We start from the raw sequence: 26,181 nt of genomic DNA, 5'->3' as shown, positions 1-26,181 counted from the left end.
ACCTTTTAATAAATCCTTTTTAAAATACTCATTAATTTGATAATATTGAAACCAGTCCAACACCCATTCTTGGATTTCTTCGAACTTTTCCGATTTACACATATATCGGGGGCGGAGAGCAGTATACAGTGGTACCTCGGGTTACAGACGCTTCAGGTTACAGACTCCGCTAACCCAGAAATAGTACCTCAGGTTAAGAACTTTGCTTCAGGGTGAGAACAGAAATTGCTCGGCAGGAGGCCCCATTAGGTAAAGTGGTACCTCAGGTTAAGAACAGTTTCAGGTTAAGAACAGACCTTCAGAATGAATTAAGTTCTTAACCCGAGGTACCACTGTATCTCTATAGGTACCCCAATTCTCTGTCATATTTAGTTTCTTTTGAGTACTAGCTTCTATTGGTGATAACCATAGCAGTGTTTTCCTTGAACTTGATATCTGGTTCACACACAATATAGACATCTTCTTATATAATGATTTAAAAATTATCTATGTACCTCTACCTTATCATACCACAAATAGTTAGGGTGTGCGATAAATCACTGTATCATTGAATACAGTATTGAAATAACATCATGTTAAGTGTTTCAACAAGGCAATATACCAGGGAACAAAAGATGGGAGTCTTGATAGCTTCCCAGGGGGTAGCTCAACTGAAAGGATACTTTGCAAATACTTTGCAGGCCAGGTGTCTCCCACTTCTTTTGCTCTCCCCTCCCTACCTATAAGAAATGATGATAAGGCCTCACACAAACCAGCAAACTCTCTAAGCTTCACTGGTATCTTTCCACTTAAAAGGTAAAGGTAAAGGACCCCTGACAGTTAAGTCCAGTTGCAGCTGACTCTGGGGTTGCGGCGCTCATCTCACTTTACTGGCCGAGGGAGCCAACGTTTGTGCACAGACAGTTTTTCTGGGTCATGTGACCAGCATGACTAAGCCGCTTCTGGCGAACCAGAGCAGTGCATGGAAACACCGTTTACCTTCCCGCTGGTGCGGTACCTATTTATCTACTTGCACTTTGACATGCTTTCAAACAGCTAGGTTAGCAGGAGCAGGGACTGAACAACGGGAGCTCACCCTGTCTCAGGGATTCAAACTGCCAACCTTCGGATAGGCAAGCCCAAGGCTCAATGGTTTACACCACAGCACCACCATTATCTTTCCACTTAGAGCTCAGCTAATTATGCAGAGCCTGCTAACAATCCAGGAGGAACCTCCCAAGGCTAGACAATCAAAGATCCAGTGGCAAAGTAAACAAAGAATGTAAAGAAAGAACTGGAAAGCACTTCTTTCTTCCCTCACAATCACCCCCAAGAGTGGAAAAAAGAGGGGGAACAGTACTTATTTTTATTTTCTGGTGGTGTTTATGTTGTTGGTTCCCCCTAAATAGCTTTCCTCCGTATCAAAAAGGTATTTTTATTTAAAGGAGACTATATTTTTGCTTGCTTGCCCTCCCTTCCTTTGATAAAAAGGGAGAGGATGGTAAAATGAGGGCTTGGGGGGCCTTCTGGGGGGGTGGTGGAGAGAAGAGGATTTAGCTGGTTGCCTTATGCTGCAATGGAAGCTTGGGTAGTATGTGAGAATGATGGGGAGGATGTTTTTCAGTAAGGAGTGCAAGCAAATGTGTGTCTACTCACAAGCAAGCCCTACTGAATTCAATGCGGCTGACTCCCAGAAAAGTATAAGTTTAGTTTAACTCAGTGGGGCTTATCCACACACAGATTCCACTTAGACTGCTGAGTGGGGAAGCAGATGCAACTTGAGTAGTAAATCACTTAAAATACTCTTAAATTAGTTAGAAATATATTAAATATAGTATATGGAAGTTTATTTAATATTTTTATTAAATCTACTACTTCCATATGTTTTAAGGCCCTCTACCACTGCAGGGCCAGTAGTGATGTATGGAAGTGAGAGCTGGACCATAAAGAAGGCTGATCGCCGAAGAATAGATGCTTTTGAATTATGGTGCTGGAGGAGACTCTTGAGAGTCCCACGGACTGCAAGAAGATCAAATCCATCCATTCTTAAGGAAATCAGCCCTGAGTGCTCACTGGAAGGACAGATCCTGAAGCTGATTGGACAGATCCAATACTTTGGCCACCTCATGAGAAGAGAAGACTCCCTGGAAAAGACCCTGATGTTGGGAAAGATGGAGGGCACAAGGAGAAGGGGACGACAGAGGACAAGATGGTTGGACAGTGTTCTCGAAGCTACCAGCATGAATTTGACTAAACAGTGGGAGGAAGTGGAAGACAGAAGTGCCTGGCGTGCTCTGGTCCATGGGGTCACGAAGAGTCGGACACGACTAAACAACAACCACCGCAGGGAGGCACGGCAAGGCCCTCTGCTGCTTTGCGGAAGCATGGCATACCCTCTGCCACTACAGGGAGGTACAGCAGGAACCTCTGGGGGCACAGAAAATCCCTCTGCTGCTGTGGGGAGGTACAGCAGGAAAGTTTCATCCTACTCCATCTCTCCATATTTTGTTTAATCTTGCTCCACGCAAGCACATAATTGTTCTGGAACAGATTAGCACTGTTATTTGTTATCCAAACACCTAAATATTTCACCTTCTTCTCCACCTTAATACCCGACAAGATGTCTTTAAAAGACATCTGAAGCAACTGATGGCAGAAGGAAGAGCATTCTTCTATACAGGAGCAACTTCCTCTTTCTTTGCACATGCACAGAAAATAGTACAACAGGTATCCACAGGAACATAGCAAGCTGTCTTACACCAAGCCAGGACTTGGGTCCATCTAGCTAAGCACTGTTTACACTGACTGGCATCAGGGATTGAATGTGCAGCCTTCTGCATGCAAAGCAGCTGCCCTGCCAATAAGCTGCAGCCCTTCATGAAAACATATGAAGGCATTTTAGCTTCAAAATACATATGTCCTGAGACTCAAGTTGAAGGAGACTCAGAAGTTCAATTTAGTTTCAAGAAGAACGATTTCCCTCCTACTGAAGCACAGGAAGCAAGGGCTAAATTAGGAACACTCTGTCAGCTCCTTGGCCCATCTGCCTCAGTACTTCCAACTGTTGCTGTTTGTTAGGGAGCTAGGGACGAGTGGACCTTTTTATCAGCACAGCTGGATGGGGACAGGGAACCACAAGATACACACAGGAACCAGAATAATGGAGAGTGATGACTCTTTGTGGTTTCAGACACAGACGCAGGCGCAGTGGAAAGGGGATGCAGTGGGAGCGGTCCGCCCTGGGTGTCACCACTGAGGGGGTGTGTGTGACAAAGTGCTGGGTAGCACTCACCGTGGGGCCTGCAGTGTGCCCGAGCCATACATATCTCCTGGGAGTGACATGGTGGCTTGGCCGCCCGCAGGCTCCGCGCTGCCCCAAAGGGTCCGCCTGCCGCCTCCCCCTCAGCTGTAGGGCGGCTGAGTGGGAGGAGGCAGGCAGACTCCTTGGCTCCTTGGAGGCCCCATGGAGCATCCTGCCCCAGCTCGCCCTGCCCTGTGGGCAGCTGGCCCCGCCCCTGGGCACAGGGCATGCACACCACCCCAGGCTCCCGATCGGCTTGCTCCGCTACTGCACAGACGAGGCCACTCATATGTCATGCCTGCTCACAGTGGCTGAACATTGACTCCTGGCTGTTGCAGTATGCTGTCTCACCAATATGTGTTAGTGGAAGGAATGTACCCAATATGCAGCTGAGTAAGGCTGCTCCCGCTGCATGAGTATTCATGCTTCTTCACTGTAACTTGCAGCTTCTCCTTTATCTTAAAGCAGGGAAGCCCCTTTAAATGTAATTTCCTCCCCCCCCCCACTCCTCTTGCTACAATACAAATCTATTTAGAGAGAGGGAGAGAACAGTAAAAGATAAAGCATTTCCCAGCTATGCATGGTTTTAAACTGGAGAGTGTTGTAGCTCAGAAATAATTGCCGCTGGCTGTAATTGGTGAGATGTAGGAAGGGAGCCGGATACACGGAGCCTGGTGCAATTTTGGAAGATTTGTTACGCTTAGCTCACTTCTATCAATTTTGGTGGCTCAGGCGCTTATGACCTGTTGCTCGGCTTATTGTGAAAATGGCTTTTATTTACTGCACTTCCATTAAAAGATGAAATCCACGCATAGGGCTCACAGGGCAGAAAATCACAGTTTATGCCTAAGCTTATCTCCCTTCAAGCGGCCTCAACTCATTTTCACCCTGGCTCACTCTCAGTTGCTATTAAAAATGGAGAGAAACTGGGCAGGCTGTCTACGGAGTGACAGAGCCCCACAGTGGTCAGGAACTAACAAGGCCAGGCAGGGGTGTGTGGTAAAGCTACAACACCATACTAAACAGAATGCTACCTGTATCCATGCAGGTAGCATTCTGTCCTAGCACAGCAATCAGAAGAAACACAAGCAGAGAAGAACAGACCCAGTGACCACCTTTATACATATATGTTCCACAATGCCTTTTCTAAAGTAGAAATGGAGAGCAATCATCCCTGACCACTGCTCACGCTGGCTGGGGTGGATGGTCTTTGGATTCCCCACCTAATCCAACCACTACATAGCACGCCAAGCTTACATATCATGATGATGATGATGATGATGATGATGCAGTGTGAGTGTTCTGTCCATTTAAGAATCACTGTGCCATATGTGCAGGCGGAATCTAGCTTAATACAACGGCATGACCTTGTATCTAACTCTTTAAATCCCTCAATCTGTAGTATATCGTTTTGCGAAATTCGTTTTGCGAAGCACCTCCAAAACGGAAAACCCTTTCTTCTAGCGATTTTTCCGTCTTGCGAGGCATTCGTCTTGCGGGGCACCACTGTACCTTTTTCCCTATATTCAACTGCAGCTTCCTCCTTGTATTGGTTATTCTGTTATCTTTAGGCTGGCAATGCATTCCTTTTTGGTGAAGACAGAGGCAAAGTAGGTGTTGAGCAGTTCCACCTTCTGTCTGTCACCCAGTAGAGTTTATCTGTCTTTTCCACATAGAGATCTATTACTTGCTAATCCTTCATCTTTGAAAATAGCCAGAGAAAGCATTTTGTTTGTTGTTTTTAACCACTCTTGCAAGCCTGAGCTCATTCTGAGCTTTGGCCTGCCTAACCTTTTCCCTGAAGTTGTTGGCTACTTGTATATACTCTTCCTTTGTGATTTCCCTTTTCTTCCATATTTTATACATGCGCTTCTTAAATCTCAGTTCATCAATAAGCTCCTTATGCAGCCACGCTGGTTTCTTTAGATGCCACCCACTTCTCTTTCTTCTTCTAATTGTCTGCCTTTGTGCCTGCACTAGTTCACCTTTAAGAAATTCCCATCCATCTTTGACTCCCTTCTCCTTGAGTATTTCTGACCATAGGATCTCACCCAGTAGTTCCTTGTGCATTTTGAAATTAGTGCTCTTGAAGTCCAGAGTGCATGTCCAAGTACATTCTGCTGCCCCTTGCGTTCGTATCATGAAACGCAAGAGGGCATGATCACTTCCTCCCAAGGTCCCTAGCACTTCCACTTTGTCAATGTTCCTTCATGTTGGTGAGGACCTTGAATGAGATAGATGTTCATCTAGTTGCTTCTTCTACTCTCTGGGAAATTATATTGTCAGTGAGGCAATGGAGGAATTTGTTGGACCTTACATTATTGGCAGAGTTGGAGTTCCAACAGATATTGGGGTGGCTGATGTCTCTCATTGTTTCTCTCTACTGTTTTTTTTACCCATATCCACTCAATCTGCCCTCCATGCTCCATTCCGCATTTAGGGCCTTACATATTTGGTAAGTTTGGGAAGCAGAGGAAGAAAGCTTTAATGTCCAACATGAATGGCTAAGGCATATATTTCTGATTTTGTGGTGTGTGGGGAGGGAATGGTACAGTAGCTTCTGACAGTGACACTGAGGTCCAGCGCTGAGGGCCTTTTGGCGGTACCCTCACTGCAAGAAGCAAAGTTACAGGGAACCAGGCAGAGGGCCTTCTCGGTATTGGCTCCTGCCCTATGGAACGCCCTCCCATCAGATGTCAAAGAAATAAACAACCACCCGACGTTTAGAAGACATCTGAAGGCAGCCCTGATTAGGGAAGTTTTTAATTACTTAATTAATTAATTATGTTTTAATATATTTTTAATCTTTTGTTGGAAGCCGCCCAGAGTGGCTGAGGAAACCCAGCCAGATGGGCAGGGTATAAATAATAAATTATTATTATTATTATGATTATTATTAGTGAGTGTTCTGCCTATTTAAGAATCTCTGTGCCATATGTGCAGGCAGAATCTAGCCTAATACAACGGCATGACCTTGTATCTAACTCTTTAGATCCCTCAATCTGTAGTATATCAAGTTCAGATGAGTGTCTTGCTTAGCAGTTAAGCTGTTGCTTTCTTGAATTTAAGGAACGACAGGTCAGTTTTTTGGCTTGGGAGGAGAGTGTGCTGGAGACATACAGAGCCTTCATAACAACTCAGTTTATTTCCAGTTGTAGAGATTGAGGAGTGATAAAAAAAACAGCACCCTCTTATTCTCAGGGCAGAATGGGTTACTCCTCCACATAGGCCCTAATATGTGTATATGCTGCGCTGAGATCAGCACTTTATGGAGTGTGTACTGAAGGACTGGCCCCTTTCTGTGTGCATGCAGTGGTGAGGCTGGAGTAGTTATGGCTGACTTAAAAAGTTTAAACTGTGCAAACATTGTCCTCTACTAAGGGCAACACCAGCAATAGCTAGGAGCAGCATCCCACAGAACAGGACGTTCTATGACATCTGAAACCCTTATGGTTGATCATCAGGAACCTGTGCCCCTCCTGGCATTGTTGGACTACAGTGCACATCACTCCCAGTCAACACAGCCCATGTTGAGGGATGAAGGGAATGGTAGACTAGGTGTCCGGAGGACTACAGGTACCCCATGCCTGCTCTGTTCTTTCATGGATTGTGTTAGGAAAACAAGTCCCCAGCTGCTATATGTTCATGAGATAAGTTTAAGCCAATGCAGCCCATAGAATAGACACTATACTTCCTCATTTCCTACAGCACTTCGTTATTTTCTTGTGTGGGATGAAAGCACTGGGAACCTTTCAGATCATTTGGCAGAGAACAAAAGACTCTTAAAAAACAGTGGTTGGGGTTTCCACACAGATTGCTTGCTGCTGCTGGATCACAACTTGTTAGGGCTGATTCTGTTAGGATTATCAGTATCTTCATAACGACCAGGGTTTATGGGGTGGGGTTTGGCAGTCTGCTTCATGCCAATAAGCCCCAACAAAGGCTTTTGAGATTGTTATAATTTAATGTTTAATTGTTGTAAGCCTCCTTGAGTAATACAAATGTATTAGCCTGGCAGGATATTGATTCTCAAATAAAGCAAATGTTCTCATTTTGGGGAGAAGGCTTTCTTTCTTAATTTTATGAGCTATTTTCTACAGTTCTAAAATGAAAGTGCTATAGAAATGATAAATTATTATTTGTTTTACCATACCATCCTGGGGCTGGGGGGCAGGGCGGGAAGTAGAACTACATTCTCATCTACTGTATTTTAACCAATTTTCTCATATGAAAGGGGTTAAGCTGAGAGAATGATTTCTTAGCTGTAGCCACCCAGAGTGTTTTGCTGAACCCAGCATGAATACAATCAGAGGAGCTGAATCATTATAAAAAGTACTTGCTGTGAACTTTTAAGCCAAAAATAAGCACCTTTTTGGAATACAGGGTTAGCTACAACGCTGCTTTTCCTCCTACACATCCTCATTTCCACGAATCTCCTAGAGTCTTGAGATGCTTCTTCACTGCTGTCAATCTAGAACTTGGAAGGCTGGGGGAGGGGAGAAGGGAGCACAGAGTAAGCAACCCTATATTGTAAACTGAAGCCTCACATAATCAAGCAAGGAGCTGCCACAGACCGTATTAGTCCTGCGACAGGGAGAGAAGCCCTTGGAGCAAGCAGCAGCAGAATCTCTGCCAGCACTCCCAAGTGAGGCCACTTCATGCTCAATGTGCTGCCTGCAAGGGCAGCAGGAGATGAGTCCTTGTCGCCTGCAAGGAGTTGCTAAGGTTACCTTGCATTTGCCTAATTAGAGAAGCTGTCAATCCCCTGGCAAAGATCACAATGAGAAAAGTCACACACACACAACACACACACACACACACACACACACACCTTTTAAGAAATACAAGCATTTTGTACAGATGCAAGGCCAGGGGTGGGGAGAGAGAACACACACTACTAATCTGTCCAACATGGAGCCCCATTATAACCGTTGCAAGGATATCTTGTCCTGGCAAAATACAACAGCAGTATTCAGCTGTGTGAAAGTAGAGAAGGATGAAAGAGCACATGTGCAGCCCAACAGTTAAGGTGCTCAGTGAATTATATTGCATGTCAATATTTTTTATAAAAAACTGCAGGCTACCTTGAAATCATTGATAAAAGGCAACAGTACAGTGGTACCTCGGTTTTCAAATGTAGTCCGTTCCAGAATACCGTTCAACTTCTGAAACATTTGAAAACCAAGGTGCAAAGGGTGGTCTGCAGAAAATGGAAAAAAATTAACATGTACACGCAGCGGAAGCCGTTCAACTTCCGAGGCCTGTTCGAAAACAGAAGCATTTACTTCTGGGTATTCGGCGTTTGAAAACCCAAACGGTTGGCTTCCGAGACGCTCGAAAACCAATTTACCACTGTACAATGGTACCTCTGGACGCAAATGGGATCCATTCTGGAGCCCAGTTCTCATCCTGAAGCGAACGTAACCCGCGTCTGCATGTGTGCAGATCACAATTCGCCGCGTCTGTGCATCCGTGTGACGTCATTTTGAGCATCTGCGCATGCGCGAGCGACGAAACCCAAAAGTAACATGTACCGTTACTTCTGGGTCACCGCAGAGCACAACCCGAAAACGCTCAACCTGAAGCTACTTTAACCCAAGATATGACTGTATATAAATGTGTTAAATGAAGAAGCTTCCCTAGGCTCAGTTCATGCAACAACACTGTCTTGCATCTAGAATAATACCTTCCCTTCTTACGCCCCTGGTCACTCATACACATATTCACACACCACACCCCCTCACAAACACCACTTGTAGTAGCCCTTTTTTAGGAATCATTCTTTAATAGAATAGTCAAAGTTCTTTCAGTACAGCATGGAAGCTTCTGAGGTTACACGACATCACATTTTACAGGAATTGGTAGAGAGGGGTATAAAAGATCAACTGAGTCACCTAAGATTTAGCATCAAAGAACTGATTTGTAACAAGGTAGAGTGACTGGCAGGGACGCGGGTGGCGCTGTGGGCTAAAGCCTCAGCGCCTAGGGCTTGCCGATCGAAAGGTCGGCGGTTCGAATCCCCGCGGCGGGGTGCGCTCCCGCTGCTCGGTCCCAGCGCCTGCCAACCTAGCAGTTCGAAAGCACCTTCGGGTGCAAGTAGATAAATAGGTACCGCTTACCAGCGGGAAGGTAAACGGCGTTCCGTGTGCTGCGCTGGCTCGCCAGATGCAGCTTTGTCACGCTGGCCACGTGACCCGGAAGTGTCTCCGGACAGCGCTGGCCCCCGGCCAATAGATGTGAGATGGGCGCACAAACCCCAGAGTCTGTCAAGACTGGCCCGTTCGGGCAGGGGTACCTTTACCTTTACCTAGAGTGACTGGCAGGGAGGAGACACCCATTTACTTGAAAACTTCTATAGGGACCTGTTGCAGACTTCATACTTTTGGAATTCATTTATTATATTTATATCCAAACTTTCCTTCAAGCTCAAGGTGGTACTTTGCCCCATTTTATCCTCAAGGCAACCCTGTGAGGCAGATTAGGCTGAGAGTGAACAAAACCCAATGAGCTTCATGGCTGAGTAGGGATTTGAACCCTGGTCACCCAGGTGCTAGGCCAGCACTCTAACCATACTGGCTCTGCCTGTCCATCACAGGTAGAAAACATGCTCTAACAGAAGTCAACCTGTATTGCAGTTCAGCAGATGACCAAGCCTGCTTACTTTCAGACGTAACTACTTTTGAACTCAAAAGGATCAAGGGCAATTTAAGCTATAGTCTAAAAGAAGGATGAGGACAAACAAAAAGAGAATGTTCCAATGACAGAATATTGCTAACAGTTAAGGAGTTCATGAGAGATGAATACAGCACCAAACCAGCTAATGCCACTGAAGGCTGGAATACTTCCTTGTTGTTAAGGTAGGAAACCTAACTTTTTTCTTTTTTTTTCTTTTTGGTTGGGGGAATTCTGCAATGGGGCTGTGGAAGGAAAAAATTGGAGGTGTGTGACCATTAAGAAATTTCAAAAGTGGCAGAGCAAAACTGAGAGCTGAGTAGAGTGAATTTGCCCTTCTGTCCCTCTAACCAAGGCAACTATTTCCATAGGCTTATCTTCTCATGAACAAGCTTTACACTTAAAAACACAACCAAGAATTCTCCATCCTCCCAAAAATGCCACTGTAGATCAGATTTTATTTACTGTTACGCTTGCATTAAACTAAAGGTCTATGCAACTCTGCTTCAAATGATAAGCTTTGGTAAGATCAAAATAATGGACCAATGAATCAAATGACAGATTGGCAACTCTAGAAAGTGACTCATGTTAAGACCCAGAAAACTAGCGCAGCCCAAAAGATAGATATTGCAGGAGAATGGGAGGGCATGAAAGTGGTGGGCAAGGCCACTGATAAAACTGGGGCAGTGGAACAGGTGTGATGGGATAGAATAGCCTACATTTTATCTACATGGAAGTCAGAAGTTTCTACATACACATACCAATGCCTTCATCCAGAAACACTCGATAAACAATGAATCGGGTGGTGAGGGGTGTAGCCTGGGGTGAGTGTGGCCTAGAGAGAATCCCAAGGATCTAACAGAAGCCTGGAGAGTTATATTCAGACCCTGGGTCTGAGGTTTCCCACCCTGATGTAATGAAACTAGAATGTGAGGGCCTGAGTTTCTACTCAGCCATGAAGTCACTGTGTGGCTTTGGGCATGCCACTCGCTGCTCGCTCCTCTAAAAAATAACAACTGTGCTCACCAAATGAGAGTGACACTGAGGCATACTAGAAAGCAGTTTGTACATAAGAAGTACTAACTTCTTATTATGACAAAGCCATCACTAGGGCACACTGCATGAACAATGCAAGGCATTTCAATTTGGAAACACATTTAACTGATGGGGATACACAAAGGTTTTTTGCACCTGCAGATTATTATTTTTTTCAATATGTTTTGAGGATTATTTTTGTAAGTTGCTTTTAAGCATGGTTACCCACCTAGCCTGGGCTTTTAATGACAGAGGTGTATGAAAAGTGGGATGGCAGGGGGAAATATGCATGGTGTAGATAAAAGATTTTCTCCCTCTCTCATAAATAAGGTTACCAGATTTTTTTTCAATGAATCCAGGGACACTTTTCAACCTCAATGGATTTTGTATGGGGACTGATTTGTAAATCCGGGGGCTGTCCCTGGGAAACGGTGACGTCTTGTAACCTTACACTAGAACTAGTGGAAATCCAGTGAAGCTGAACGCTGGAAGATTCAGGGCAGACAAAAAGAAAGCACTTAAATGCGAAGCTATGGAATTCACTTCTACAAATAGCAACGATGGCCACCAACTTGGATGGCTTTCAAAGAGGATTAGACAAATTCACGTTGGATAAAGCTATCAATGGCTACTAGCTGCAATTACTATGTTCTACCTATGAATGTAAACCACAGAGCCTAGGGCTTGCCGATAGGGAGGCCGGCAGTTCGAATCCCCGTGACAGGGTGATCTCCCATTGTTCAGTCCCTGCTCCTGCCCACCTAGCAGTTCGAAAGCACGTCAGAGTGCAAGTAGATAAATAGGTACCGCTCCGACGGGAAGCTAAACAGCATTTCCGTGTGCTGCTCTGGTTTTGCCAGAAGTGGCTTAGTCATGCTGGCCACATGATCTGGAAGCTGTCTGTGGACAAACGCCAGCTCCCTCGGCCTGCAGAGTGAGATTAGCGTGCAACCCCAGAGTCGTCTGCGACTGGACCTAATGGTCAGGGGTACCTTTACCTTTACCTATGAATGCTACTTGATGGGAATCACAAGTAGGCAGAGTGCTGATGTCCAGCTGCTGGATTTCCCATTGGGGTGTCTGGTTGGCCACTGTCAGAAGGAGATGGTGGACGAGATGAGCCTTTGGTTTGATCCATCAAGCTTTTCTTCTGTGCTTAAAAGTTTACTAATACCGGTGTTATTTGACAGGTACTGAAATGACGTGTCAAAGAGTGCTGCAGAGTAGGTATTCCATCCTGCAAGGGAGCAGAATTCCTTTGTCTTATAACTGGGGGGAGAACAGGCACTATTCCCCTTATAAATTCACAGTAGTTCTTTCCAGTGGACATGCAACTCTTGGGCATGCAGCTCCATTGCTACAACTCTTCAGACACAGTGTTTTTAATTATACAGCACAGAGTCAATGGCCTCTAGGCAAGTAGCAAAATGAAAAGGGTGGGGGGAGACTCGGAACTGTCAGCACAGTCAAATGAGTTTTAAATCCATGAAATTCTGCTACAGCAGCACAGAAAAGACACACATCAGCAGCATGGGATAGTAGGGAAAATAAATGTACCAACCCACCAAAAAAGGAGAAAATTCAAAGAATGGCATTTGCTCAGAAAAGAAGAAGCCCGTAGCAGAGACTTAATATTGATATCAGTTCCCACAGGAGACTCCATAGTTGCATGCAGAATGTCCCAGGTTCAATATCTGCAGATAGGACTGAGAGTTCCACCCATCTCAAACCTGAAGAGTCGCTGCCAGTCAGTGTAGGTAATATATGGACCAGTGGACATTCTTAGTACTATATCTAAGATGATGTTTTTCGCTAAAAAAAAAGTTACAAATTGGGAGTAGTCTTATACATGGATGGTGAATGCACTTACTTTCCTATGGCTGCAGTGAAGAAGCTGCCAGAACCAGTTCCACCAGCCATTACAGGCTGACCGTAATGGTTGGGTTTGCCTGCTCGGCCAAAAAAAAGCTCAACAGCTTAGTGGTTGTTCGCTCAACAATTTTCCTTCGCTGCCACCCATCGTCTAGATTTTCATTTCTGGAGACATGGCAACCCTAAAATATTGATTTCTTAATTTTGTGTGCCAAAAAATAGGGGTCACCTTATACATGGGGGAATCTTATACACGAAAAAATATGGCATGTTCCTAAGACACAACCCAAACCTATGTTTCTTTTATCTAATATGCATCTGCGCCCCAGTCTTCAACCCTAAAAGGGATCCCATGGCAATAGCAATTAAATCCAACAATTTTATCACCACATTAAAGAGGAAAACAGCAGCACATTTACAGAGTGTTAACAGCAGGGGAATGTTACAACCTCTTCAGACACCATACCTTCTCAATGCTTAGTTCCACCCAAGGCTACACAGTAAGAATGTTGTTTAATTGGGGTACTATATCATGTGGTAATCATCCCTTGATCTACTTGTGAGTTTTCTTCCCCCAACAACCAATTTTCTTTAGGAACTGTTCTGTTTGATCTTTTGGCACTTCTCTCCAAGACACAGGTCAGGCCAGATCTACAATTAGGGCAGTGCAATTAAGTTCCAATTACAACAAAGAGTCTTAAGGTATTTGTTTGGTTTTGACCTGAAAAATACTGTCTCAGCTAACTCTCTAGAAAAAGTTTCAGTTGGTGCAGTTTACACGCTAGTATTTTCTGCAGCAGATGTATTAAAGTGTGCAAGCATGATATATTTACACACCATTTCTAATACCTATTTGTTGCTGGCATTCTTCTGTCTCAAGAGACAATGGACTGGGACTCCAAGGGTGAAGTCAAACTGCTGTGTTAACGACACCTAGTGAACTTCCTGGGAAGTGAGCTTGGGCAGTGTGTAGGGAGGTTCTTTTGTTCTAAAACCTGTGTGCACATATTAAGGGGCCAAACAACATAGAAGAACCACAACTAGATCACCTGAATTCACTAAAACTGAGAGTGGCAAATGGAATTGAGAAAAGGCACATTTAACCTTTCCCTTAAATTCCATTTTCTCAATTGAAATAATCTCTTCCTCACCCCCTCCAATGTTGCCAGCAGCCCCAATTAAGGAAACTTAATTAAGAGATTACCCTAGGATGCGCAAAGACAGTTTTCCTCTCGGGAATACAATTTAGTTCACTTTTAGGGCACTTTCAAGCCACCCATTTAGTAAGCCCTCGTCCTGATAGATTTGCAAGATCAGCTGACTTCAGGCCAAATTCTATTGACATAGGAAGTCCTTAATAGCCTGGGCTTTACTCTACCTTACTCCATGTGTGCCCATTCAATCATTTTGATCTGTAGGTCTGGCACTACAACACATGCCAAACAATTACCTGTTCTGCATTTTTGTAAGAAATACAGTGGTGCCCCGCAAGACGAAATTAATTCGTTCCGCAATTTTTGTCGTCTAGCGAATTTTTCGTCTTGCGAAGCACGGTTTCCCATAGGAATGCATTGAAAATCAATTAATGCGTTCCTAGGGAAACCGCTTGCCAGGCTGGCGGTGCGGAGAAGGGCTTTTCTCCGCACCGCAAGCCTTCAGGACAGGTACGGGAACAGAGGGGAAGGCGCGCAGCGCTTTCCCTCTGTTCCCGGGGCTTGCGTGGGAGGAGGGTTTTTCCTCCCCACCGCCAACATTCAGAACAGCATTCTGAATGTTGGCGGTGGGAAGGAAAACCCTTCTCCCACCCCAAGTCTTCAGGACAGCCATCCGAAGGCTGGCGCGGGGAGAAGGTCTCTCCGCCCCCCCCCCCCACGCCAGGCTTCGGTGCATCCTTCAGAGGCTGCTGCCATAGTCACGCGTCACTTCTCCAGCTGGGAGAGGGTCGCGGGGGGCTGGTTTAGCCCCGCGCGCGCTCTCCCGGCTGGAGAGGTGACGGGCGCCTATGGAGGCTCCTGCCATAGGCGCGCGTCACTTCTCCAGCTGGGAGAGGGTCGCGGGGGGCTGGTTTAGCCCCGCGCGCGCTCTCCTGGCTGGAGAGGTGACGGGCGCCTATGGAGGTTCCTATGGAGCTGTTCCTGGAACAGCTTTCCGAAGTGGGGCGGCTGGGGCAGGTGACCCCGCCCCCCGCCCCACTTCGGAACAGCTGCAAAAGACGTCAGGGGGAAGCGGGGAAGCGAAGCGCTTCGCTTCCCGCTTCCCCCGGACCTCTTCTGAAGCAAGGGGATGGGGGGAGATAGCGATCTCCCCCCAGCCCCTTGCTTCAGAAGAGGTCCGGGGGAAGCGGGGAAGCGAAGCGCTTCGCTTCCCCGCTTCATCCGACGTCTTTTGCAGCAAGGGGCTGCAGGGAGATCGCTATCTCCCCCCAGCCCCTTGCTTCAGAAGAGGTCCGGGGGAAGCGGGGAAGCGAAGCGCTTCGCTTCCCCGCTTCATCCGACGTCTTTTGCAGCAAGGGGCTGCAGGGAGATCGCTATCTCCCCCCAGCCCCTTGCTTCAGAAGAGGTCCGGGGGAAGCGGGGAAGCGAAGCGCTTCGCTTCCCCGCTTCATCCGACGTCTTTTGCAGCAAGGGGCTGCAGGGAGATCGCTATCTCCCCCCAGCCCCTTGCTTCAGAAGAGGTCCGGGGGAAGCGGGGAAGCGAAGCGCTTCGCTTCCCCGCTTCCCCCGGACCTCTTCTGAAGCAAGGGGCTGCAGGGAGATCGCTATCTCCCCGCAGCCCCTTGCTTCAAAAGAGAAGACCCGCTGTCCCCGGGGCAAGCTTCGTTTTGCGAAGCAAGCCCATAGGGGAATTCGTCTTGCGAGGCAAATCGCGGACGAAAAAACCTTTCGTCTAGCGAGTTTTTTGTCTTGCGAGGCGTTCGTCTTGCGGGGCACTACTGTAGCTATTTTAATGTGGAAATGCCTACAGTTTGGAACTCCCTGCCTAAGGGAGGCATTCTTTGCCATATTCCTTTTGGCATCTGCTTAAATTACTGTTTAGACAAGTCTAGCCAGACACATAGATGTTGACATGCTTACATCTATCTAGTTTACTGCTGATTTTAGGTAAAGGTAAAGGGACCCCTGACCATTAGGTCCAGTCGTGGCCGACTCTGGGATTGCAGCGCTCATCTTGCTTTATTGGCCGAGGGAGCCGGCGTACAGCTTCCGGGTCATGTGGCCAACATGACTAAGCCGCTTCTGGCGAACCAGAGCAGCACATGGAAATGCCGTTTACCTTCCCGCCGGAGTGGTACCTATTTATTTACTTGCACTTGATGTGCTTTCGAACTGCTAGGTTGGCAGGAGCAGGTATCGAGCAACAAGAGCTCACCCCGTCGCAGGGATTCAAACTGCCAACCTTCTGATCGGCAAATCCTAGGCTTTGTGGTTTAACCCACAGCGCCACCCGTGTCCCTCCACTGCTGATTTTAATAGTCTTTTAAATGTTTTCACTACAGTACTTGCTTTTACTGATAATTTCAATTTCCTTTAAACCATTTAAAGGTTTTGTTACAATCAAGCTGGATATAAATTCTGTTAAATGAATAATACAAAATACAGTTCTGAGCATTCATTCATATTTGCTTGCAGGGAGGTTACATGGCATCACCTCAAAGCAAATGTTACCCCGCTGTTTCCAGTGCAATTCAAAGCCACTTTTCTTATCTCGAAATCTAACCTTTTGGGGAAGCAGGTTTGATGTGAAAAAACTATAATTGCACAACTTGAATTTACCAGTAAATAGCAACAGTCTGTAAATACTATTAGTATTTGTAATGGTGATACCAATGGCTTTGAATTTTCTTCTCCAGCAGTACCAATAGGAAGCTTGAAGCAGGTGGGGGAAATACAAAAATAGCTCCCCTGGGGAAACAGCATAGGAAAAGAGCCTCCCCACAGTGTCAAGTCTCAACTAAATTTATGCTCTCCTAAGTCCCCCCCCCCTTCCTCTTTGAAGAACCTCAGGAGATCTCTCTTTTTTAAAAAAAGATATTTATTAAAGTTTTTTAAAATATAACAATGAAAATGAAAAATAAAAAGAAACAAAATACAAAATACAACATAAAAACAGTTAAAAAGCAAATAGTTTTCCATAACATATCTTCCTTACACTTATTTCCCCAGACCTCCTCATACCTCCCTTCTTTGTATTCCACTTCAATTTGTTAGTTCAGCAAATCCTTACCATTAAGCCTTTACCCATTTGTAAACCTTTTTTTTCTTCCGTATCTCCTAAAGCATTACAGCTGGAAACCCCTTAGTTTCTATCCAACATCCTTCTAGCATTCATTAATTTTACAATATTTCTGTAAATAGTCTTTAAATTTCTTCCAGTCTTCTTTCACCATCTCTTCTCCCTGGTCTCAGGAGCCTCAGGAGATCTCATCACATTGAGAACATCAGAATAGCTGCTGGATCAAGCCAATGGGCCATCTAGTTCAGCGTCTTGTTCTCAGTGGTCAACATTGCAATTCAGCCTTTGGAGACACGGGGACGCATATAAATACATATATGTGTAAACACACACACACACACCTGCATGTGAACATTTGCTGAGGCAAACATTGATTAGCAGGGAGCTGACTGCCACAGCCCAGGCTTTTAGAGTGGAAGGCAGGACAGGAATCACTCCCAGCCAAATCTATCAGGAAGATTGGATGTTTTATACAACCCGTAGTGAAGTTCATCAATATACTAGGTAGGATTTACATTTACAGCAGCATCTGCCAAGATCAAGACAGAGTGCAACCTCAAATCATTCAGGCAGGTACTCCTACTGAATAGGAAGAGTTCTCTCGAACACTCATTTCTGAGTGAAAACCAAAACAAAGTACAATGTGCTCACTTAGCCTGCCACCTCCCTCACCCTGGTTATCAAAATACCACTAAAACTGTCTGTACATTTAATCCAAACCTTCTTCACTTCTCACCACCACAAGGTGGTAACTTTTCCTGTTAAAAACTTTGATATATAGGGCAGTCATTAGGGGTCACATTCTTTCAGTTAGGATTTCAAGTGTATACTGCTCAAAGATATTTCTGTAAAAGCAAATGGCTTTTTGCTACAATTCACATGTCCTCTGGGATGGTGCAAGGATTCCCCTTGCAGAGAAAACAGCCTTTCTTGGATCAATTCAATTTCCTTTTTTTTTTTCCCTCAAGGAAGCTGGCAGGAGGGTATAAAACATACCCCTCCTTGTATCTCCCCGTAGAGAGACAAAAAATGGGGGTTGTGAGGAGAGAGAGAAAGAAAAGGCAGTTTCATGTTAAATTATAAGCCTTGTCTTTTATACAGCTGTCAGGCTTTTAACTTTACATTCTGAACACCATCTACTCTTCTCCTTGTTAAGACATTCCCAATTAGCAGAGGTCTGAGAGCTGCCCCACCTCAGCCATCCAACTTGAAAAGGTTTTGTATACACAGAGCAATTGATCAATCCTAGACATCCCAAGGGAGGCTGGGGAGTGCTGGGTGGGGAGTAATGCAATTTAGAAAGCGCACGCCAGGTAATTTGAAAACAATTTTTCAGCCGTTCCTGCTGAAGAAAGGCTTTATGGGCCGAGACATCCTAAAAAATTGTTTTGAATGACTCTTCGCATGCTATAAAGCTAGCAGGGAAACCTGCCAGAAAAGCAGGTGTCAGCCAAGCACTCATATGCCCTGGAACTGAAAGGCATCTGATTCATATCAGTGCAGCAAAGCCACCTTTTGAGATTGGAACAAATCCCTCAAGGGGCATCCTGGCCACAAAGGCACTTTTGTCATCAGACATTCCCTCCACGGCCACTACCTCCTGCCCTCTGAAGCTTGCTATGGAACACATAAACAATCACATACACATCCATTGTGCTGTTATGTAGAATTGCACTGAGGAGTCACTGAAATAAAGGCAAGAACTTCGGCCCTCCAAAAACCTATCAGGTTGCTGTTTTGTGGGACCCACTTCTCTTGCTGAATTTATACTGTCGGTTCCATCTGGAAGTTTTATATGTTTTCACATTGTTAATGGTATTATCTTTATTCATAGTTGTATATTTTATTGCTGAAGCAGGTAAGAAATCCAACAAATGAAATAAAAGCACCCCTGACCACCAGCCATCCTGACTGAGACTGATGGGCATCTGAATCCAGCAACACCACAGATTCCACCATCACTCCCTAATGCCTACTGTGACTGAGAGTGGTTCTCCCAACAGCTCCAGGAAGGGACTTCTGTAGCCTTCAGAGTCAGAGACCTTTTAAATGGAGATACCAAGGTCTCAAGCTACGACATTCTGGATGCACAGCATGTGCTTTATGACTGAGTTATGCCCCCCTCCGTTCCACATCTCAAACACAGGCACTAGAGCTATGCAATGCAGCTAACAAAATAAGCCTTTGTCATATGCACAGTGTTTCTACAGAGAAAAGGAACAGTATTAATAAATTTGGTGCAGAGAAGCAGAGTGGGAGCTTTATTGAACTATAAATGTGAATCTTTCATGAATCTCTAAAACCTACATTACTATGCATGCCCAAACCAAGCAGATTGCACCGGGTGTTCTATCCTACTTTTTTCGCAGGGTTTTGGAAACTACCTGGGGCTCTCAAACTGAGCAGCATTGGACTCCCAATCCAGCAGGATCCAGCTGTGTCTCTACCTATCTCACAATTGATATTACATAGGTCAGGTGTGGGGCAGGTGGGTGTGGCCTGGGGAAAACAGCCTCACAGGCCAAATGCAGTGGGTCACATGCAGTCCATGGGCCAGAGGTACCCCACCTCTGCTCTAGATCAAACAGAATGTTGCTCAAGACTTCCCAATGCCACTACAATGCCAAACAGCAATACAGTACAAACACCTGTCAGGCATTTTGAGTTTTGTGTTCAGCTGGAGGCCAACCTAATCAGAAATAAAAGGAAGGTAAAGATTGCCAATGACTCTGGGGTTGCGCATTCATCTCGCTCTATAGGCCGAGGGAGACGGCGTTTGTCCGCAGACAGCTTCCAGGTCCAACCGTGTTGAGGTTTTTTAATGTACATAATAAAATTACATGTCTGGGTAGGTGTGTCTAAATGAGAATGGGCTTAGAAGGCATAAAAAACAGTATAATGAAGGCACTTGCTTAACATTAATAGGGATGGAGTTTCAGAGAAGTGGTGATGCCTATGCTGCCAAACTTTAAATGTATCTAGCATACATATACAACTCTTTTCTGTTGGCTCAACAGTTACCAAAAAGAACAGGATGCCTAAAATACAGTTTTAAATATTCAGTAAGGTGTTTAAAGAAACATTCAGGCAACTTTGCTATTCCTGCCTCAAAGGAATGGAATATTGTAAATTTTACATCAAAATTGCCTACAAGTAAACATGCTAAGGAACATCAGAGGTGTTCCACACTTTGCCAAAGATCTTAGGAAGATGAAAAAGCCAGGTTGCAAGTGGAGAACGAGTGTCTCCCTCCCAACCTCAAGTGTTCTTGTGAGTGCAGCACTCCTCCCCAAAGCGAAACAAAGAAATATACAAACTACATTAATTCCCAGCATTTTTCACAAACTGTAGCGGCAGGGACAGGCACGATATTAGAAACACCAGTCTCCCCAAAGCACTGTGGAGAGTATTGCAGGATAATGGGAAGCTAGCATTTTCCTATGTTAATTCTTTCTGAAAGATCCCCCAATGCCCCTAGCAGAGACAGAATCTTAGGAAGCAAACCACTGGTTCAGCTAGCTCAATACTGTCTACACAGAATGGGAGAAACTCTCCAGACCTGCAGGCTGTGTTCTCTCCTCCAGCCTCACCTGGAGATGTCAGGGACTGAACCTCACACCATTTGTATGCAAAGCAGATGCTCTACAACTGATCTATGGTTCTTCTCTCTGGGCTTAGGGGAGAAGAGGAAAGGGACACAGATTATACGCTGCATTTTTAATTTTTCTTGTAAGCCATCCAGGGAAACTGTATTGACCAGAACCAGTATTTATTTATTTGTTTCCTTATTAGACTTTCATAGGGCCAAATATTTTCCAATGAGCTAGTGTAGCTGAAGTAATTGTGACTGAGGGGTAAAACTATAGGCTGGTGGCGTGGTGTGGTGGAGCCAGAGGAGCCATGGTCCCAGTTGTGGATTTTTGAGGGGGCATGAAGCAAGCACCCCCAATCTGGCACGGCCTGGAGCTCGTCCTCCTGCACTGGAGAAACCAACGCTTGCAGAGATGAGCTGGGCTAAGGACACCTGCTTTGCACCACATAGTGCCACAAGCTGGCTGGTTCCCCCCTGTGCAGGCAGGCAGGTGGAGCAGGCCTCCCTGGATCTGAGCCTCGCAAGGCCGCTCAGAGAGGGCAGAGTGGGGCTGCAGCAACCATGCGCCCTTCAACCCCAGCCCCACTAGAGGCTGGGGTCGAGGGATACATGGCTGCTGCGTACCCCGGGTTGCATAGAGACACACTCCGCACTGCTATGTTGTTGTTGTTGTTTAGTCGTTTAGTTGTGTCCGACTCTTCGTGACCCCATGGACCAGAGCACGCCAGGTACTTCTGTCTTCCATTGCCTCCCACAGTTTGGTCAAACTCATGCTGGTAGCTTCGAGAACACTGTCCCACCATCTCGTCCTCTGTCGTCCCCTTCTCCTTGTGCCCTCCATCTTTCCCAACATCAGGGTCTTTTCCAGGGAGTCTTCTCTTCTCATGAGGTAGCCAAAGTATTGGAGTCTCAGCTTCATGATCTGTCCTTTCAGTGAGCACTCAGGGCAGATTTCCTTAAGAATGGATAGGTTTGATCTTCTTGCAGTCCATAGGACTCTCAAGAATCTCCTCCAGCACCATAATTCAAAAGCATCAATTCTTCGGCAATCAGCCTTCTTTATGGTCCAGCTCTCACTTCCATACATCACTAGAGACACACTCCGCACTGCTATAGGTAACTCTAACACTCTTCAGTCTTTTTAGATACAGATAAACATTTAAACCCAACATACACTTGGGGACAGACAGAATACACACCATACATTCAAAGCACATGACTTTCACCGGCCTGGGAACTTCAGTTACCCTTCACAGAGCTACTATTTCCAGCACTGTTAACCAACTACAGTTCTCTGGACTCTGGGGGAAATTGTGAGCTTTAAGCAAATGACATGTATGCAGCCTTGTTTCTTAAATTCACCACCATATATATGTATGGAGGTAGTGCTGTTGCTGTGACCCATATTAGATCAGGCTATGGCATAGTAGTAGGTTGTGACTCAGTATTGAAGACCAAAAAGTTAGACAACAATTCAGAAAGGAAAGTTCATACCAATGAGCCTGGTACCAGGAGAAAGCAGGGCTGGAGATAAGGGAAAGACAAAGGAAGGAACTTAAAGAGCCAGGTAGCAAAGCAGGATCAAGGAAGCAGGAAGCAGTGTCTCTGAGCTGGTCTGGTTCACACACCATGCTAAGGCACACCATGGCTTTGCAGGAATGCGTAGGTTCTGCAAGAGGCCAATTTGCTCCTCCTAGGTCATTCTGCTGCTACACATGGCTTGGTTTAACATGCCACCCAAACCCAGGCTCAAGATTCAGACTAACCACAAGGTGTAACCAAGGTTTGTCCAATTGTTTGCAACTCTTTTAAGAGTCTGTGACCCCCCAAGTTCAGTGTCAGATGTTGGAGGCTTTTCAAAGTGCTATGAAGCTTTGACAGTCCCTACACCTCCTTTGTACTGTATCTTATGCCAGGAGGTGGGGGGTACCATGGCAACTTTTTCAGCACAGCACTTAGTGCCATTCTTTAATTAAGTGTGACCTCTAACATTTATTTTAAAAGGCAAGCAGAGAAGGCACAAAAGGTCTTAGAAAAATCTGTTTCTGTTGTCTCCAACTGATTGATCCAGATCATAGGATCCTTGTTGGTCCCAGAGATTAAGAAATGCAAGACAGACAAAAGCACTTTTATTTCTCTCTTCCTTTTGTTGATGTAAGCTTTTGAAATACAAACAGAGAATGCCTTTATTTGGCTCAAGTGTTTAAAGCACTGAAAACTGAGCTTTCAAGTCACACACACCTACTGAATTGAAAATTCAAGGGAGGGGGTGAGGGAAATATTGCTTGGCCAGGTTCATACATTCTAAGGAATGCCTGCAGACCTTCAACAGCAAGGTGCTAAATTCATGTTGGAGGAGACATGTAGGCTTAACATACTGATAAGGTTTTAAACTGCACATATATTTCTGAGCTTCTAGTACAGAAGCTTTCAAAAGAGTAGCTAAATCTCAAGTGTATTGAGCACACTGGCTTGCAAGCAAAGAAAGCTTTGCATTTTGGAAAATGGCCTATTCACAAAGCATTTCCCATTCAGCAGCTCTCCAGAAGTATATGCTGTTTCAATATTATCATTCTTGACAATGTTGAAATTTAATATTGCTGTTAATGTAATGCTCCCTATTGTATTGTGTTTACATTGTAAAAGGCTAATCACCACATTAGCAACAGCAAACTACCACCACCCATTTTCATTTCATGGAAAACGCTTGTGAATCAGACTGCAATTTGAAATGTGTGTTTTAGGCACTTAGAATCAACCTTGTTGAGAGGCATAGGCACTAGTGCTTGTTTTACTCTCTGAAACCCCAAAGTTTGCAGGTTCCTACACAAACAGAATAAAAAGATATGGTGTTATATCTTTTCAGAGTAGACCCACTGAAGTTAATGTATCTTAGTCAAATCCAGTATCTTCCATGATTTTACCCCGAGTAGGAGAGCATCGAATACAACCCATAATTTATTTGTGGCTCCAAATTGTGCAGGGTGCTTCCAAACCTACTGGTTTCACTGATAATGAACTTTGGGGATGTTCTATGTCAACCACACACTGTTTAATGGTTTCTTTGGCCTGTTCATAGCACATGCCGAGTAAAAGCTGTGGGGTAAGACCTACAGTTAACATTTTGTCTACCATGGCTGGATTCCATGTCGTTTGAAAGTTGTCTTTTGTAATTAGTCGAGCAAGGCCATGTGCGTAAAACAATAGCCAGAAGTTAAGTGCAGCCATCCACAACGTAGCCTCTACTCTTACAAGACCTGCCTCAAGATGTATGGTAGCATTTGAGACATATTTTGACACTTGAAGAACTGATCTTAGGAACTTAGATTGTACTAGTTCCAATGATGTAAAAGGTGAAGAGGTCTAGTTGGGCGCCATATACCGTAAAAGCTGTGCAATCGACTTGGCTTCAAACAGTTTAAAGGCTGTGGGTATATAATGTCCACCTTTGGTTCTAAGATATTTAAGTATGTCAGTTGCACTTCTCTGTGCATTCTCAGCAGCATAGTTCACATGGGCTTTTCTGCTTCCAGAAGCACCCCCAGATATTTAAAGCAGGCAACCTGCTCAATCTTATGACCATCAATGTACCATGGGAGGGGTTTGGGGCCTTTGGGCAAATGCCATGATTTTAGTTTTCTGATATTTAAGTTCCAATTTGCCGTCCTTGCAATATATTGCTAATGCTTTCATAGCTCTTCTAAGGCCTATGCGTGTTCCTGAAAGAATTGCTGCATTATCTGCATGCAGAAGGATATGCGTCCCTGACAATTTTGGAGGATGGAAGTTCACATTATGCAGGTAGGGTAAAATATAATTAATATACAAATTCAATAAGAGTAGGGCCATTATGCACCTTTGCTTGACACCTTTCTCAGTTGCAACAGTACTGGAGAGATGGTCTGGGGGTTACATCACGCTTTTAGTGAGGTTCCTTCATGCGACATGCGTGTTAAGTATAACAAGCACCTGCCAAGTGTGGAGACCTCCAATTTCTCTCATAGTTTAACTCTGGATATGGAGTCAACAGCTACTTTAAAGTAAATGAAGACAGCATAAAGGGAGACTGTGCTGCAAGAGGAGTATTTTTCGATTAGATGTTGGAGCACTAAACATTGGAAACGACCACTCATTTCCTATGGATTCTCTGAGGTGTTAACATCCGCAGAGGGGGCTCTCTTGCTAGTTCTGCCCCACTCAGAAGTTTGAGTGGTGGTAGCTCAGGAGAGAGTATTTTCAGTGGCAACTCTGAGGCTGCAGAATCCCCTCCTTACAAAGGTGTAGCTGGTCACCTTTATTATGCTGTTTTTCATCATATGCTGAAGAGGTACCACTTCATTCTGACCTTTGATACCTCTACACAGAGAGAGGGGGGCACCCTATTATCGTCACTGCAATCTCTTTTAACTGATTTTAATATTGTATATTTAAGTTGTTATAGCCTGCCTCAAAATGAAGGCTGGGTAAAAATCTAAGCAACAACTTAGATTTTTATCCCAGGGTATTAGTAGAATGTGTCAGGGTCTAATGAAGTAGTGGCCTATTAGCTACTGTCCCCCACCCTTATGCTGACCCTTCATTTATCATTGCGAGGAAGATCTATTCAAAACTACATTCATATCAATATTTCAAACAAATCCCTGAGTCATCCATCTCCAAAGGTCACAGCTACCTCTAACAGAAAATTGGGTCTCCCACTTTCTTTCAAAGGTTTTCTCTTTGCCCATTCGTAGAGAAGAGAGCCTAGCTATTAATAATCTTCCTAAAATGGGCAGTTAGCAGGTGACTGGTTATCTTTTTCCAGCTAATGTTGGGGAGGATTCTTACTATTCCCTGCTGGCTAGAGAGTCGGCAGCTTCATTAATGTGTGACCCCAAAATTTTGGATCTCCTCCAAACTTATGCCAAATTTTTGTGCTAGTTTTGTGCCATTTTGTGCCACAAACTGCACATTTTGTGCTGCTCCCCAAACTGGATAACTGACACAGCAAACTGTGGTCACAAGTTAGTGCCCAAAAATACAACCTTATCTGATTGACTCCAAACTAGTGCCAAGGTTTTGTGCCACAAACCCATTTTCTGCCGCCCCCAAACTGAGTAACTGACACTCAAACCGGGGTCACAAGTTAATGCTCAAAAAATGCTTTGGAATTACATATAAATGAGAACCTTGATGGGTGTATGTTATAGTTTTAATGGGTTCTAAAGAGTCTATTCTGTATAAATCACCTCTCTTCTTGGGAACTCCTGTTTCCTATAGAAAATCAGATACAGTGGTGCCTCGCAAGACGAAATTAATTCGTTCCGCAAGTCTCTTCGTCTTGCGAGTTTTTCGTCTTGCGATGCACGGTTTCCCATAGGAATGCATTGAAAATCAATTAATGCATTCCTAGGGAAACCGCCTTCAGACCAGGTCCGGGAACAGTCTGTCCCCGGACCTCTTCTGAAGGCTGGGGGGGGGGACAAGGGCTTTTCTTCCCACCCCCAGCATTTTAAAA

The 26,181-nt window shown here is 44.9% G+C and overlaps 1 protein-coding gene and 1 long non-coding RNA gene across 4 annotated transcripts in view; one reads left to right on the top strand and one right to left on the bottom strand.

Annotated features, from left to right (window-relative positions):
* The window catches only part of LOC308579100, a 304,876-nt gene that overhangs the window by 71,392 nt on the left and 207,303 nt on the right, over window positions 1–26,181 (top strand). Inside the window, exon 2 of one of the 2 annotated variants that reach the window (XR_014004283.1) lies at window positions 9,410–9,480. This is a non-coding gene — a long non-coding RNA (uncharacterized lncRNA). Of the gene's footprint in view, window positions 1–9,242; window positions 9,481–26,181 lie in introns of those variants that run through there. The other variant, XR_014004284.1, reaches the window with a different exon arrangement.
* ASTN2 (astrotactin 2) overlaps window positions 1–26,181 on the bottom strand; it is a 693,046-nt gene that overhangs the window by 630,128 nt on the left and 36,737 nt on the right. The window lies entirely within an intron of this gene.

Source organism: Podarcis bocagei, assembly GCF_964188305.1.
Source record: "Podarcis bocagei genome assembly, chromosome: Z".
Taxonomy (NCBI): domain Eukaryota; kingdom Metazoa; phylum Chordata; class Lepidosauria; order Squamata; family Lacertidae; genus Podarcis; species Podarcis bocagei.
The sequence above is the reverse complement of the archived record's forward strand: the minus strand, read 5'-3'. Positions and strand labels throughout refer to the sequence as shown.